The following is an 18,808-nucleotide window of genomic DNA, read 5'->3' on the forward strand; positions in this document are numbered from 1 at the left end:
AGGGAACAGAGGGAAAAGGAGTTGTTATTAGAAGCACACCTTCTAAATATAGTTCAGTGTGCAGAAGTGAACCTAAATATCTGCCAAACTCTAAATTTAGGAGAGTCTCAGAGCGTGTCCATGCCTGTACATCTCGCACATGTGCACTGTGATGGGATAAGAAGTGCATGGCCAAACAGCAGCTCACAGAGAGCTCTGCAGAGCTGAACTGCAGCACTATCCAGAGGCAGAGCCATGCCCTGTTCCTCTGCACTTCCTTACCCAGATATATATTGCTTCCATCCAAAACCTCTCCTGGAGGGTCTCCAAAATAAAACCAAATGTAATGTACCAATACCCTACTGACCTGGCTGGGTATTAATGGCTTTTTACATTCCAGGTAAGAGCATTCATCTCACTGTAGTGAATTCAAAGTGGTGAAAAGCTGCACTGAAGGCTCAGTTACCAGGGGCAAGGTTACAGAAATATTAGCACTCCAACTCATACACAGGGGAGAAGATGAAGACTCAGGAAGCCTCTGACAGAAATTGTCTCATTAAATAAGCTTTTAAACCTCATTCAGCTTTTTTTTTTTAAGTATTATTTTATTTTGGATGTGTTTTGAGTCAGGAGGGGAAAAGCCACAATTAAATTGTTTCAAACTATGTTGAACACTACATGTGCCATTCCAGATGAAAAGGCAATTTTGTTTAACCAGAACTCTCCCATCTTTCTCAATCTATGTAACTAAAGTATTAAAATTATTTCCTTGCCATACGTTTACACTGAGTTAGCCTTTCCTAGTCCTGCAGCAGCACCTGATGTTGTGTCTGGGATGAGGAGATGAATTGCACATGTAGTGATCCTCTTCCAAAAAAATGTGCCAGTGATGGGTTATCCCGATCATCTGCAGGTTTAAATTAGAAATAACCCCACAGAGCTCACCAAAAAAATGCCAAATGCAATCGATATGCAATATACAGTTTATATAGGGACAGCCCGTGTGTTGCAATAGGTACACAGCATCCCGGTTGATTTTACATCCCTCTCCTCTGTTAGCAAAGCCGGTGCACATGAAAATACAGTGATCTAGGTGTGATCACAATTAATGGTTCCACAAAACACGTGCTATTTTTAACTTGGTTTCTCCTTGATTCCTCTTCTAAACAGCACGTGTTGTTCCGCTGCTCTGAATCCTCCAAATGACTTTGAGGCTGTAATGTGTTGATGACAGCCCTTTGCTGGGCTGGATTTAAATTTACCTTGTCCCACACCATTTATGCTACAACAGACACTGACAGCCTGCAGTCACGGAGAGAAAATGGGAATGGTTCAAAATCATTTCTCCCCCGAAGTATAAAGAGAGACACTAGGGGGGAAAAGAACTCATTAAGATAAAACGCTACATTCAGAGCAATGTAAATCAAATATGGTGTTGGTGTGCTGGTTGCGAATACGGAAAAAGGCAGAATACTTTTGTAGCAACATTTATTGTCCTGAAATGAGGCAGAAAGGTGCAATAGCATGACAGTATGATAGCTGCATGACAGATATTGGCTCCTTGGTACACTGTTTCTCTTCTCCAGCTCCTGGTAGGTGCAGATGTGTAGCAGTTATTCCCTCTAACACAGACAACTGGGCATGACCCTGGCTGAAGTGAGGGACATGAAGGACTGATGCTTACTATGACCAGACCAAAAAAAAAACATTTAAACATAAGCTTTGCTGCTAAAGTGCTCTCTTGTCACCAGGTTTTGAAAAGTGGTTTCATCAGACACAAGTGCACATTTTTAGAAATGCAAAAAAGTTAAGCCTTCAAAGATTTTTGATATAACATCATTTCTTTGCTGCAAATCAACTCTTACAAAAATAAACTATTAATCACATTTGCTTTCCTAACAGCAACTTCACTCTGTAAAACCAAAAATAAATTGTCAATTTTGCATAACCCACCTTTTGGAAAATATGGTCCTTTTTTGAACAGATCTTTTGGGAAAGCCAGGAATGAGAACATTTCCCCCCGTACTACTGGCTGGTCCCCCCAGCATCAATATCTCGGGATGCAGAGACAGGAGCAGGCTGTGAGCTGGCTTAGCACTTTATAGCCCTTCCAAATATAGATGGGCTGCCTTAAATAATGTCAAAAAACACCAGTTCCCAGAGACAAAAAATATGACCGAGTCTTACAGGGCTGCACAGAAGTTTCACCTACATCTCTTGCTGTCTGCACCTTTCCATGAAGAAGGGAGGATGGATGCAGAGGCTGCCCAAAGCATCCTGTGGATTCATCCCCTTGTCAAAGAGAGACTCAGCTGGCCCTAGCAGAGCTCCTGCAGGGTCTTGGTGCTGCCAAGGTGTGCAGAGCAGGCTTCATGGAGCTGCGAATCAGGCTGGATATGTGCTCACACAGACCTGAACTTTTGCTTTGAACAGAAAAAAAGTCATTTTGTGACTATGCGGATGCTTGGGCTTATTTTAAGTGCATGGTAACAAGGACTCTTCTGAGTTCAAGGCACAAGAATTTATAGCAGTGCATTAAAACCTATATGTTAAAGCACTCAGAGGAGAATGCCCTTACTGAAGGACTCTCAGCTCTGTAATATGCCATTCCAGGGAAGCTTTCAGCAGCTCAGTAACATCACCATCAAGGTACTTGCTGTCCACTTCCTCACTGGAATAAAACCAGGTTCAGGTGCTCCCTTGCCTTGCCTTGCTGTGCAGGCAGCACTGTCCAGCCACCCTCAAATACCACCCCATCCTCCCCCACCAGATTCCTTCCCCCTTGTACAGCATCATTTATCTGGGAATTGCCCAAATGATGGCTCTGATGCTCTGTCCCCCAGCTGTCCCATGGAGATGGAGAAAGTTAAGGAGAACACAAGAGGGATTTGGAGTGCCTTGGTGAAATGCTATTAGCTCTATTCCTAGATGCTCTGTGGCTTTACTATATGTATTCATTGTTAACTGTCAACATCAGCTTATTATAGAGAAACTGGATGTCTTGAGGGCTAAATTTGGAATTGCTGAAGCAAGAAAAATCTAAAATTGCAATTGCAGTCTACTGAAACATTGAATTTGCTCTCTAATTAAAATTTCTCATATAAACTTGAGCTCCTTCAGCATACAGAGCATTTTCCCTCTCTGTGTCTAATGGTCTCTGTGGAAGGTGAATACAGTTTTCTTTTTGGAGACCACCCCCATTTTAATTGTATCATGTTCTTTATCAGCTTTAGTCTGTGTCACTAAAATGGTTTGGGTATTTCCACCTTCAACTGATATATATTTTCTGTAGTGCATGGGATTAGGGAGCTTATATATATTAAGGAGTTTATATATATTAATGAATTTACACAATATATGTGTGTATGTATTATATGAGTTTATATGTATATTTGCATTTATAGCTACATACACACACACATATGTATGTATGTAATATAAATATATTCTTTATAGCTATTATGAAGACCACACCTAGACAATAGAGAAACAATCCTTTTTTTTTTCTTCTTTTTTCTTTGTCCAGAAAGGGATTTGTACCTGCGATGAATTCACTCCGTGAGTATCCCTGTGTGCAGCTGCAGCTTCTTCTGCAACAAAATAATGACACGTCTCTCCAGTAGTGCTGCCACAATGGTGATTCACATCTATTTATATTCGGTCTTGTCTTCTGTCACCAGTGTCAGACTTTAGCCTGCCCTTGCCCCTCCCCTTTTAGTTTGCTCCAGCGCTGATTGTTGCCATTACAAATGGCAATGTGAAGCTGTGTGCAGCATGATAGCAGACAGAATTAAAGGGCTTAATGAACTGCCCGTGCCACTGAGGGCTTCCTGTGCCGCGGCAGGAAGCAAAGACTCCAGTAGATCAATTAAAACATTCCTGTTGCAGAAAAATTATAGGAAGGGGTTTTTAAGTGAGGAAAGGAAATGTATGAGCGGATTATATGACTTCAGGCTTTGGTCTGGAAGAGCAAAATGAAATATTCAAGTCATTTTGCAGACATCTACGGCTGTCGATTAGGGATGTGTGCCGAGGCCATCCGGTGTGCTTCTGGCTGAAGCAGCAAAATAAAGTAGGCATGGTTACTAAATATATTATCTTTCAATAGTAATGCATGCCCACAAAAAAATAAAAATCAGGAGGGTTTTGAAATAAGAACTGCAGAAAGACTTAAAGTGCATTGTGCAATTTAGAACGGTGAATCCTCTGGCTATTATTTGAGCTGCTCTGGCCTAAAATGAAGAAAGCTGATAAACTACATCAGTCTTGTCACAACACACCTCTCTTCATAGCTGATATAAGTCCTGCTTCCCAAAAATTCCTAGAGAGTGGTATATTATAGCTAGGCTTGCAACATCTATTTTAACATTTCAATTTTGCATGCATAAATAGGTTATTACAGAATCAGAGAATGGTTTGAGTTGGGAGGGACCTGAAAGACCACCTCATTCCAACCCTCCTGCCATAGGCAGGGACACCTTCCACTAAACCAGGTTGCTCACAGCCCCATCCAACCTGGCCTTGAACACTGCCAGGGATGGGGCATCCTCCATCTCTGGGCAATTTGTGCCAGTGCCTCACCACCTTCACATCACTCATCTACGTGTATTTCAAACACCCCTTGTGATGACTGGTAGGATTCTGTGAACTGTAAGATCTGGGTGGCGAAGAGAGTCTTGTTGTCAGTTTATTTATCTGTCACCAAACAGCACCCTGACAGTTATGGAAGTGTTTCTGGAGATAACAGAGGAAAATGCTTGTCTCCAGCAATCTCTGCTGGACTCTGACTTCTCAGGAGATGCCCCTGGCTATGAAATTTTATATGGTTCCCGACCCAAGACAGAAGATGACAGCAGATTCTGACCCTGATTCCAGTCTGGACAGGAGCACAAGCATTTCTGACACATCCCATGTCCAGTTTGAGGTCTAGAAATGCTTGTGTAGATAGTCTGTGACATCATTCTCTGGCCACCTTAGTGCTGGAAAATCTCTGCAGCCCAGATTTCCTAACAAAGCGAAGGAGACTCAGTTCTGCTTAAGCCAACCTCAATTTACTAAAGCTTATTCTGGACTTGTAAGAACACAATTACCCCATTACCAGAGATAAGAGAGTGGAAAACAGCAATGTGATTGTTTTCATAAATAATGAAAGGAAAATCTCCACTCAGCAGTGAACTGTTTTTATCTGAAAGAGAATATTCAATCGGTGAACCCATCACTGTAGGAGACCTATACAGTCTGTCACAGACACAAATAAAAATGCAGCCAGCACACACAGGAGGTGATGCAGAAGAAACAGAGAAAACAGAACTAGTTATTTTTTACTGCTATTAATATTACAAGAGGAACTGAGAAAAAGGGAACAGCTTCAGAATTCAGAGTAGTGTTCTCTTTAATGCCAGTAAAATAGTATCTAATGAGATATGTCATATCAAGAATAACACAAAATGAAGGTAAAACCAGATATCTTTTTAAGGAAACCGCAGCACCAATTATATAAAAAAATATTATTGTGAGATTCTGAATAAAATCTTGATTTAATATGAATAACAGATATTCCTTTACTTCACATTTCAGTCCTTTAGTTGTACAAGAGCATAAATGTTTCCAAGAAGTAGAGGTGTTTTACTAAGCACGACAAGATGCTGAGCATTTATTTCTCAGTTTGGATCCCCAAAACAGATTCATTTACTTCATGCTGCTGATTGGGATGATAACTTGCAGTATCAAAGACGCTTTATGAAATGTTTGACTGCAAAGAATAAAAAGAGAACATGATTTCCCATCATCTCTGAGCTCTGATAAAGAGCGTGTTCAAAAAATCAGATGCTAATTTGAATAAATGGCATTAAAACCACCTGCAAATGTTTACTTTCTGTGAGCGTGGAGAGACGAAAACCATAACTAGGATCGTGTCATCCGAACATAATTCAAAGGCCCCAGATGTCCCTGCAAATGTTACCAAGTGGAGCCTGGTAAACATTTTACCCAGAAAAGTTAACATGAAAATGGTGTTGCCTTCCCTGCTTTGTGTACTTTTTATTATGCAATTTAACAACTTCTTGTTGAAATGGTTAAAATAAAGCAAAATTCACAAGGCAATGGGCTTTACTGGTGGTGTAAGTATTTCCTAAAAAGAGCTGGACCTCCACTAGAAGCTGTGTATTTCTCCAAGATCAATCAAAATCGATCAATTAACTTATTCATCTACCTTTCCATCTATCATAAAACAGCTTTTGATAACAGAAGCATCTGCTATCCCTTTCTTTCCTGCTACCTTTCCTGAGAGATTAATTCCCAATGTGCTTTTTTTCCCAAACACTTGTGATAATAAATTTAATTAATATCTCTAGACTACAGGAAAAATGCAGTATCCTGTCAGATAATCACAATTACATAACTCAAGCATTAGTTTGGCTGTAAAGAGGCAAATATTCACAGTACATTTGTTCATGAATGATCTATTGATTAAAAGCTCATGATAGTCAACTGTGAATATTAATTTATAGGCTATCTGTGAACACACAGACAAGACTAATTAAAGATGCTTATCTCTCGGATGACTTACTCATCTCTAGTAATTCCTATTCTTACTGTCAAACAAAACAGTTTTACAGAAAACTTGCTAATTTCAGTCCACTCCGCCATAAAAATTATCAACGGATGGTGTGCCTTGTGTGGCATGAAAACTGCAATAAATTATAAATACAGCACTTTTAAAATAATAGGAAAACAAATAAATTAAGTAGTCCCTCCCCCAGGCTCTCATTTTGGAGATGAATTAGCATTTATTAGGATAATCATTTGTGGTGGCCACTCAATTGGATTAGGAAACTGATTTGGATTAAAAAAACCTGACAAGACAAACAAACTTTCGGTATGGATTTTAAGGAATATCTTCATTTCTCCAGGGTAATGGTATTCCACTTCAGTCTCCTGAAAAGCACCTTCCCACCTACTTGAAAGGAAGAAAGTTTTTGATTTTGATTCTGAAAGAAAACAAAACTTCCTAAATCTGTTCTTGCAGATGAGAGGGGTTTTTTTTTCAGCCAAAATATGCTCAGATTTCAATAGCTGGTATTTTTTCTTCTGTAGCTTTTTTGCCCTGAAACTCCAGTACACTCCAGTTTTCAAAGGATATGCCCAACATGGGCGAATTCCCTGGACAGATGAGCTCTCCTACATCATTTCAGCTTGGCTCTAGTAGAGGGTACCAGACAGAGAGAAAGGGATTATAGCTCAACCTCTAACTATTCTTCATGGCTTCTTGCTGTGTGCACAGTCCCTGAGGAATCAGGCAGGTAAACCCAATTTACAATAGCTCCAAGGCAATCCATAATTATCACAGTGGCCATCCTCGACTCCAGACACTCCTGATATGAGAAAAGCAAAGAGGTGGAAACCAGACACTTTTTCCTTTTTGCTCATGTGGAGAGTAATTATACCTATGTAATTATTCTAAGTTCTGAAGTATTAATCCTGTAAACAGGAAACACCAAGTGAAAATAAACCATAACTATGTTTTTTTTTTAAAACTCCTATTCCTAAAAAGGCTATAAATAACATCAAAGAAATCAATAAGAACAGACCACTAATTTCTAAGCAATAAACTGTTTCTATTCAGTATTAGTTTCTGTGAATTTCTTCATACAGAGAGATTTGAGAGTGGCTTCTCCTTACTAATTCTTGTCTCTTATGTGGAATCTAGATTTAATATGCTTTGAAATATAAATAGTAATGAGGTCATAAAAGATGACGAAATGAATGAGATTTGAAAAAAGAAACTTAAGGAGAGGGTTCAGGGTGATGAATAAGTTGGTAATTTCAAAATGTCATGAAGTTGAACTTGACACTAATAGTTCCCTAAAAGGGAGAAAATCCCACAACGACTCCAGTACTTCATAGTCAAAAATTCCTGTCAGGGAAGGCGACTGATGAGAATGAAGCTCAGCACAATCATTGCCAACACAAAGCAATAATTGAGAATAACTGAAGGCAATGTGAGGCAGAGCCAGAACTGTTAGCTCCATATCCCAGCAGTGGAGGGCTGGGACTGTTGTTCTCTTAGTGCATTTCTTTTAGGTTTTGTGTATTTTAAGTCACCCTGAGGCACAATCTCTTCTAGTACTTCTCTTGCAACTCTTCCTATGATCAGTTAAAGTTTCCTAATAGGAAATGCTTAATTCTGCATAGTCAATTTTGGCAAAATTCAGTTTGTTAGCCATAAATATATTCTGCTGCACTATGTGGAGTGTTCCACACCAAGTTTTGCATGGCCTACATGCGGTTAGGAAGACATTCCTTAGAGACATTGCTACAAATTTTATTCAGTTTCTGCATCTGATTTTAAATCCAAGTGAGAAAAAAATCTTATTTTATTATTGAACATATTATTGAACTAGATTCCTACAAATGGTATGCCAGTGTATTTTCTAACTCAGTATTTCAACCGACTGAAAAAGGAACTCCCTGTCAGCATCACCAATTCCCCTTCTCTTGTTTTCCCCTTGACCTGAGCTGGCAACAAGAGGGAATATATGGGGATTGTTTTGCAGTTTCTTACTCCCTCTTCATTATGGAAAGGTAAAACTCCCATTCATATCCTCCTGGTCACAACTGGTTCCCTAGAATACAGGTTTCACTGCAAGGTTAAGGTACTAATATCAATACACTAATTTTTCTCATCCATCTCAGTATGAAGGTATGTGGAATATCAACTCCTCAGTGTTATCCCAAGCCATAAAAATAGTAGAACTTGGTGAGGAGGGAGTTAGAGGTTTGCTTGGGCTATTTTATGTTTGCTTTAGGTCTTTTTGGTGGTGTTTTTGGTGGGCTGTTGTTTTTTTTTGCTTTGGAAAACATTCTCTATAGGTGAAAGGTGGAGATTGGTGACTTCTGTAATATTGTTTTAACCCAGCTAATGTAAAAACAACATTCATTCTTCATCAAATCAACCATAATTCAATTAACTCTGCTAAGATATTTGCCCAGTTTACATACATTAGAGTGATACATTATAGTGTGATATGCTATATAAAGAAATATTTCCCATATCTCTTTCAAATTAATTGCTTAAATTTAATAGTTTTCCATTAAGCAAAATAGGAGTTCATGACTCATTTTTTTGATATCATCCTTTAGTTTATATTTCTCCTCCTCTCCAAACGTAATTAATATTAATATTTTAAATTGCTTCTAACATAGAAGACTCCTGTGTCTTTAATCATGCTCATTTCTCATCTGTTTAAAATTCTTCTCTCTTTTCTTCAGTCACAGGACATGACTGAAATTTTAATGTTGTCTGCAAAATGGTTGTGTGCCACTGCTTTATCACATCTAATGACATTCTGCTCTCATATATTCCATTTGGCTTAGTCTTCTGTTGTTATGCATCCAGAAAAGGTGTCTCTATATATCCAAAATAGCATAATAAATAAAAAAATCCACCCAGAAATTGGAAAAATGTTAGTAATGAACTTTTCCAGGGGAGAAATAAAGGGCAGACACTAAGCAGTTTTCTCACCCTGAAGATGCCTGTTTGGTTCAGGATTGAGGTGCAGTGCTGAAGGAATTTCTCAGTCTGTACTAATTTTATAAAGTCATATAGATTAAATTTTATTAGCCTGGCACCTTTCACAAAGACTACATACACCAGTGGATTTTAAAGATACTGTTCCAATAAACTGACAGAGCACTAGCTCTCCTATCAGACCTTCGCCTCTGGGTCTCTAAAGTAGCTTATGATAAAACAAGCCTTTCCATGAAATATTTTACTCAATGTCTGCTTTTTTTTGAGAGGAATTAATTGCTGGCTGCTGCATTAGGAATTCCTCAGAGCATCACGCTAAGATCATACTTTAGGCAGGTCTATCCATTGTCAGTCAGTGGGAGAAAGCTGCTCTATAAACAGCACTCCCTCTGATTTGATGCCAGCCACAGTCCTTGTATTAAGGGGGGATTGTTAAAATGAACATGTCTTTTGCCCCTAGCTGAAATCCATAGACAGCTTGTGTTTTGGCATTAGAGACTGTGGAAGAGGTAAGACCCAGCACTTCACAGTCCTGGAGAGACAAATGTTCAGGCTAGAGACGATTCAATGAGTCCAAATTAATTTCTCCATCCCAAGAGTTTTGGAATTGTCTTGCTGTCTTTCATTTCAGGAGATGTTTTGGGGTGTGTGGCAGCAGAGCAACCATTGGACATCAATCCAGTACATGTGGGGAAACTGCAAGAGGGAAACTGGGAGAAAAATGCTCTTGTCTACGCCTGATATAGCATCACCAAATCATTTAGGATGGAAAAGACCTCTAGGATTGAGTCCAGCTGTTAACCCAGCACTGCCAAGTCTACCACTAAACCACGTCCCTAAGTGCCACATCCACCCAGAGCCAGCACGTCAGTGAGGACTTTCATTTCAGGCTGATGTTCTGAAATTACAGACAAGTCAATCGAAACCTGCCCTTTTAGATGCTTTTTGTTTCTGCTTGATGCAATTAGGAAAGCCAGATCCATAAGCTCATCCAGAAACAAATCCTATTTGGTTTTACAGTCAAGGGCATTTTTTAGCTTCTAAAATGTGAAAAGGCAACTCTCCCAATAATATTTGTTCTCTGCTAATTTCTTACCCAGTTTGGAGTGATAGGGATATGTTTGTCATTAGTTTTATCTTTTTTAAAAACTAATGAAACCATAGAGGCTTCAAATTTCACCAGGTATGAACCAAAAGTATAGTTCCCATGTCCAAGTGAAAAATTTAAGTGGTACCAGTGAGTCCACCTCAAACTAAACTGTTTTAAAACTATTCTGTGTGGAAGAAACCACAGCAATAACTGCATAATCACAATTGTTCAATTAACAGCCCAACAATTAATAGAGCCATTGATTCACTAACAAAAAAATTGATACATTTTTCTGTAATTCCAACAGAACGAGCAATTTTTATTGGTGTGGGAACTCTTGTCTTTTTCTGAGCTAATTATCTCTGTCTTGAGACTCTCCCATCAGTCTCTTTCAGGCACTCCATTTCAGGCAATTATGATGTCTGTAGCAAAAACAGGCTGCCAAAAATGACAGTTGGAAAAATCTACCCCTCTTAGAGAAAATGACTCAGCAAATTCTGCTCTTTGGAACATTAAAAATCTTTTTTTTTTTCAGAAACCATTTCTGCACAGTAACTTTAAACTACCTGACAAGAATTTTTTGCAAGCTTGGTGTTTGGGAACAGCTCAAAGAATGACATTTCGTGTGACACAGCTGAATATTTTTGCATGTGATTATGGGAATTTAGTCTTATTTGTCATCTTAATTTTGATATGAGCATCAAAAATAACAGTAAGTAAGTGCCAAAAATAGCAGTCTCCTGTTGGATATTCATACCTTGGCTATCCACATCATGTGGAGGTGCTTGAATCTACTGTATCATAGAATCATAGAATTGATTGGGTTGGAAAAGACCTCAGAGATCATCGAGTCCAACGCTTGGTCCAAATCCAGTCCATTTACTAGATCATGGCACTCAGTGCCACGTCCAATCTGCGTTTAAAAATCTCCAGGGATGGTGAATCCACCACCTCTCTGGGCAGCCCATTCCAATGCCTGATTACTCTCTTTGTAAAGAATTTTCTCCTGATATCCAACTTAAATTTCCCCTGGCGGAGCTTAAGCCCGTGCCCCCTTGTCCTATTGCTGAGTGCCTGAGAGATATATATACCAAGTTTCACAGTTACTTAACAATAAAGGATTAGAATATAGAATAGGCAATGTAGAATAAAGAATATAGAATTCATTCTATATTTTTATATATATTCTATATTTGATGGGAAACTGAACATGGCAGAGTTTCATTTATTGAGGCCAGTAAGACATTTAAGCAAAGGGAAAATACCAATGGCTACACTAAAGTGATGAGTAAGATATAGTTCATTGCCTGGTTCAGAAAATAAAAGCCAGTTTATTCTGGGAATTTGCTCAAATAAGATCTTATGTCCATATAAGAGTTGGATATAAGACACATTTTAACCTGTTCATCAGGGTCATTCAGGTCCACCTCTGGAATTTAAACTACTCAGCAAATTTTTTGCAACGCATAAAACCCTGGAGACATTACATAAAAACAGTCAGTTATTTAACAATTCCTCGAAAAGAATCGCAGTCACCTGCATTATACAGCTTGTCTGCCATTTGATAGATTACATGCTACAATGAAATATATACTTGTCCGTGTAATTCTGTAACTTGAAGAATGATTATGATATGCAGTGCATTTTAAATTATCTTCCATTATGTTTCATGTGCTGTACAGATTTCAGTCGGCATTTGCAAGGCAGCCAGAAAATTACAGCAATTATTGAAAATTATTGTGATATAAAAGTAATGCTTCCCCCTCCTCCTATCAATTTGCTTTGTATTGGTATATAAAACAGACTGCTGCTTCAGTACCTAGGAAGAAAAACTATATTTTTCCTTCTTAACTATGCAGAGAGAATTAATTCCACTCTAGTTTTAGTGTTTTGATAGCAGATATATAGTCAATAATAATTCTGAGCTTTTTTTAGGATTATGCTTTTTACCATAGAGTCATTTACTTGACGTAGGGTAGAATTATATCTATATATATATATACGTGTACTCACATACATTTTGATGAGTATAACAGTCAATTCTTTGTTCTTCTTTAAAAACATCATCTATTTTTAATTTCATTCCTGCTGCCTTGGTTAAGATTGAGGAGATTTTAACAAGAACTTCTTTGACCAATCTTTTTTATTACTTAATTTGTCTTAATGGCAAGGACCTGTCCTATAAACTCATCTATCCATGGTTAGTTTTACATTCATGAGTAGTTCATTCAGACCCTATGGGTATGATCATGTACATGAAGTTAAACATTCATGAGTTTATAAGAACAAGGTCTTATTTTGCCTGGGCTTTCTTAAATACAGAGCACTAAGACTTCATTGTGTTCCTTTAAGGGCAGAAACAATTCAAAAGTGTTTGAAAAAGAGGATTACTGTTTTTCATAGCATATATAAACAAGGGTAATAATTTTTGTCGTGTGTGTTTAACTATAAACCAAAATTTGTAATGCAAATGTCTGTACTATAGCATAACAAACTTGTATTTTGTCTGTACCTCTGAGTTTAATTGAATCTGACGTTGGAAATGACAGGAATTTTAATTACTTAAAATAATATCTGTATTATGACCTAACATGTGAAATAAAAGATGTTGTTTGGTTATAATTCAATTCTACATGCTTCTTTCTTTTTTTATGCTTAGAAAAGGAAATACATTCAGTGTCTTTATTGCGACATGAAGGTGTCTCAGGCTAGTTGCTGGAAAAACAAACCAGAAAAAAAATCTAAGCAGGAAAACTACATTAAAATCAAATAAAATTTCAAAATCAAACTACCAAAAAAAGAAGAAATAATTACTATTTAAAACCTTACTTTTGCTCCATGCTATATACACTGGAACAGCTACCTCAAAAAGATACACAAGAAAGTTCTCTGATGTGGAATACTGGGGGTGCTATGTCACAGTTTTACAAAGTCAGGGCCTTAAATGAAGCAGGAATCTTATTTATTTACCTTTTCCCTCTGTTGTGGTTTTCTCTGTGAACTCCTTTTATCTTTTTTTTTTAATTCTTGAATTTTAACTTTCAAAAAAAAGGCAACCAAGAACACAAATGCAGCCTAGCTTATCCATGAAGATAATTTTAAAAAGTCGAGCAACTCTGTTGCTCGCTTACTATCAGTGAAAAAAAACATGACTCCATGTTCAGCATCCTGACATGGAGAAAGGGTGCTGTTACAGCAGGAAGCAGTGCCACGAGCTGAGGGTTAACTGGAAGCTACAGGCAGGTCATATCAAGCATTACCGAACATTTTAACCTTCACTAATTTGTTATTTTGACACAATTTGTGACACTAATTATAGCAATGAGTTAGTGGCTTTCTTGCACACACATTTCAATGTTTCTGGAGATTTACTTTCCCTTTATCCTTGACTGCTCCCACAGTACGATGCTCTTGGAGCTGAACGTGTGTCTTGTACAATATAGTGTCAGTTGCTTGTTACAGGGACTGGTGACCAGTGTCAAGGCAATTAAATTTTAGCATTACATTCCACTTTCTCATTGTTTCTGGAGAATGCTGGGATCACAAAGTATAGGAAGATAAAGTCTCCAGAGGAACAAGCTTAATCACGCTCTTCTCTTTCCTTCATTCCTCCTCACCATGCAAAGAAACTCCAAACTTAGATATTGGTGCAGTTTTAAATGGTTATTTTTCCAGGAGGTCAGTGGTGCCCCAGGGGTGTCCTAGGCATTGGATGGAGCATGTCAACCTAAAAATAGGAAAGAAATGAAGTACTGCCTTTGAGAAACCACTGAAAGAAGTTAATGTAATGAAGGACTTATACCCACAGCACCTTTCCTCTCTCATGGATCATCTCTAAACTCTCCTTTTCAGTACTTTTATTTAAGATTTTGATGTTGACTGTACTTAAGTCTGCACGTGTTTTCTTGAATTAACACTTGAGACAGACAGATGCACACAAAGAGATGTCAATCTGGAGGGCCTGAGCATCCCTGGAGCTGGAACAGCTCCCGCTCCTGTGGTGCCTCTTATTTATACAACCTCACAAGCAAAATTTACACCACCTCATGTATTATTTGGTTAGGGAGGAGTTAAAGGACAGTTGCAATGCCTGGATGGTCATTACTGAGTCTAACCACATGAGCATATGTTGCAGAGCTGCATAGTATTACGAATTAAAAATAGACATATATTTATGCCACTTTTAGCTGTCATGGGTATAAACTGTATTATGATTTCTTTTTTTCCCTAAACTTTGAGTTACGTGAATACAAAAAAAAAAAAAAAAAAAAAAAAAAAGACAAGAAAAAGCAGAATCCAGTCATGTTGCACTAAAATATACATTTTTTAAATGTGAAGTAGAGCTGACAGAAATGCACATTGTGGCATATAGGCACAACCAGGCAGTGTGACAAAGGCTAAGCTACCAGTGTCCTGCATCTGTCATTCATAAACAAAACTATCTATGCTTTTTTATGTCAATATAGGTTACTATAGTAACTCAGAGCTTTTATTTTTCTTCAGGTTTATTATGTAGAAGCCAAGGAACATGTTCAGACACTGTGTGCATTCATAACCCCATGGAAATGTCTGTCGACTGCATTCACCGAGGTACTTCTAATGGACTTGTTAACTGCTACCAACTGCAACCTGCACTGAACAAGCGTAGGAACAAAAAGCCAACAGCCCTCACAATGATAACACACAGCCATCATCCAGGCTTGCATCCATAGCTCAGCAAAAATGAAACATTTTCTTTAATACTAATTATTCAGATATCAAATAATTAATATTTTTTAAATTAATTATTTAAATTGAATTATTTCTATTAAGTAAATTTAATAATAATTAAATAAAAGCCCTGGTTTCATTTTTACAGGGTAAACTCAAGGAACAAGCTCCTGCAGCCAGGACCTTTTCATGTTTCCTTACTTGTTGTCCAGTGTCAGCAATGGAGTAATCCCGAGGAGATGTGAAATATGGAACACCATCACTTTACTACACAGAGAGTTCTGATCTTGCTTCCTATGACTTTGCTTTACATCTCAGTGCCACAGCTTCATTGCAAAAGTCCTAAATTTTGTCAACCCCTCCATGCAGAACTCCTCAGTCCATTGGATGCTGGGGAACCATTTGACAGAAATTATTAAATACTCTGGAAAGACTCTTTTTCTTACAAATACATCCACCTTTTATGACTCATCTGCTTTCACTTCACTTTAAGCACCATTTAATTTTAAAACTGAAACTTTATAGGTAGCTCCAGGCCATCATAGTCAAGGCAAACAGAAAGTAATAATGCTCCAAGATTCTGTTATTTCTTACCAGGAGAGTTATGGAGACCCATCCCTAAAAATACAGGCACAATCTATTTAAAGCCTTCTCATATTTGCTCACTCTTTAGTTTCCACTATGTTGTGGCTGAGTTGAGAAGCAAGTCTTCAATCTTGTGGCTCTGTGGTTACAGAAAAAAGGCAGACCAGGATCAAATTTAAGTTTTATACAGCTGTACAGCAACACTTTGGGCACTCTGGAATTAAAGGGAAAAAAATTAACTCGACTTTGATTTCCTGCAGTGGACTGTTTTATGGTGGGGATGAAGGATAGTCCGTGGTTAAGAAACTGGCTGCACACTTACAGGATGAAAGTTCAGTTCCTGAATATTGCAAGGGGGTTTGTATTTCCATGAGCAAATTACTCAGGGCAAGGCTGTCAGAAGTAATGAATGATCTCAGCTTCCTCCAGAGGAGCTTGTTCAGTTGGAGACAATTTAATGGACCTTGATTTTCTGGGAAACATGGAGAATCAGCATCCCCCAAAATAAGGTCCCTTTCTCTCCAGTTTGAGTAGTCCAGATTTCCCCCTCAGAGTCCTACACGGTTTCTGAAAATCTTGGCCAATTTGTCTGGGGGTCAATTGTCTCTCTATATTGAGAGAAAATTCCTATTCTTTTCCCCATCTTTTTATCTGTCTTTTATTTTTATTTTCTGTCTGCTTAGCTGCAACTCCCATTTAACATGCCTACATGTAGTGCTTGGTGCTGAGCTCTCAAATCCCATCTGGGGGATTTGCGATGTCACTAAAGTACAAGTTTCTCAGTATCAAAATCATCCACTTTGATGCTTATCTTTTTCAGAGCTTCGTGTTGAAAAATACTATATGCCTGCATCCAGCTTGGGTATGGGATAGGTGGCATAAGGAAAAGAGAAAAGTGGTTTTGTCAGTTTTTCTTCCTTACCCTTGGGGTTGGTGTTACTTGTTTGGGTTTGGAAAAAAAAGAAAAACAGTCCTATGGAGTGTTAGACCCGACCCCAACACAGTACAGTCCTCATAGCTTGTTCCCCATAGTACACCAGAAAGCTCTGGTTTGGAACTCGGTTGGAAGACAAGAAGATATTCTTAATGCTCTGCTCACTGCAGTTTTACCAGTACGGGAATTATCTCCTGCCTCTTGCTGTCGACATCCCACAGCATCGCTGGCACTAGGAAGGAGTGCCCTGTGGCCAGATGTGGGGGCAGCTGCTGGCATCTCTGGCTAACAGCTTCTGGATAAGCCTTGTCCGTGTGAATTGCTGTCTAAAATAAATAGTATTTCTCTGAAGACTTTTAACATTTCCAGCACAGGCTTCAGGGTTAGATGGGAAATGGTTCACACGACACTTTGCCTTGTGACCTGCCATTCTCATGGCAAAGGCAGAAACCAGCTCTGTGGTCCCTCAAGAAGAGAGTCTACCATTGCAGGAAAGGGGGGGAAGGTCTTATGACTTACATAATTCAAGCTTTAGCAGAAATAAAGCCATTTACTTAGGGGTGATTTATTTCAATCATTATGATCAGTTCCAATTCAAAGGAGGTAAAGACAGCAGATCTCCCTGTCCATTTCAATTTGTTTTCCATGATCCAGTCTCTTAGACTTTGATAAAATACTCTATCTAAACACTCCACAAGCTTTACTGCATAGAGTCAAAACCCTAAAGGTCTTCATCTACTAACTTTTGTTTTCTATTCTGAAATGCAGGGCTTTAGAGCAGCTTTGTTTAAATTATCTGAGTGTAGAGAGCACTTAAATTCAGCCTTGAACTGACCTTGTTGTACAAATCGTAATTTTTTTGGCACCAAAGCCTCAGGCTGCAGCCTGCTCCTCATTCCATCTTTCCAAATGCATCCCCTGAATGCATCCTATAGATACTCTCAGCTAAAGACTGAAATTTCTAGCTCAAGTGCAGATGCTTGGCCAAAAAGTCATTCCCAAGTAAATGCCCCAAAAATGGACAATGGTTATTTGAGAATAAACCCCTTCTCCCAAAAGGGATAGTAACCACAAAATAATCCACAGGATAAATAATCTATGGGACAATCAAGGCCAGGTTGGATGGGGGTTTGAGCAACCTGGTCTAGTGGAAGGTGTCCCTGCCCATGGCGGGGGGTTCGGAACGAGATGGTCTTTAAGGGTCCCCCAATCCAGGCTATTCTATGATCCTACATTAAACTGGGAGCTCTTGCAGCTCTGTGGACGTATGAAAGACTTGGAAGTTTAGCCTTGAAAACATGAGAAAAACGTGACTTTTTCATTACCACATGATCATACCATGCATGCCTGCAGACATCTGCTTGACCACATCTAGCTGCTTCTTGTGAAAAAGGATGAAACTAAAACTTGTCAGCCTCAGGAAATCTTAATATTTCAATGTTTCATTTGTCCCAAAAGAGGAGGCAGCTGAAACCATGATGTCTCTTTTTAATGCTGACCCCACTCAAAGCGAGTATTCAGACTCTTCCTTAGCAGTATTTTTGAGAAGGAAATGGTAGTTTGATGGAAATAATGGAAATTTCTAATGGAAATATCTTTTTCCACAAAAAAAAAAAAAAAATCCGTTAGAAAATTGCTGTCCACTAGTTCAAGAATTGCTTTCAATTTTTGAACTGCCTTGCACACAGTGTATCTTTATCACAAATCATAGAATGGTTTGGGGTGGAAGGGACCTTAAAGACCATCTCGTTCCAATCCCTCTACCATGGGCAGGGACACTTTCCACTAGACCAGGTTGCTCAGAGCCCCATCCAACCTGGCCTTGAACACTTCCAGGGGTGGGGCACCCACAACTTGTCTTTAGGCATTTCTGTATTCTGGAGTGATTTTTCACCATTTTTTTCCCCCATGAATGAGCTGTTATCATCTATTTTTTCTTTATTTTTAAACACATGCTGCCAGCACTGTGATTCTTCATAGG

The sequence above is a fragment of the Pipra filicauda genome, unplaced genomic scaffold (genome assembly GCF_003945595.2).
Source record: "Pipra filicauda isolate LSUMZ 115617 unplaced genomic scaffold, ASM394559v2 scaffold136_size1984543_pilon, whole genome shotgun sequence".
NCBI classification, from domain to species: Eukaryota; Metazoa; Chordata; class Aves; order Passeriformes; family Pipridae; genus Pipra; species Pipra filicauda.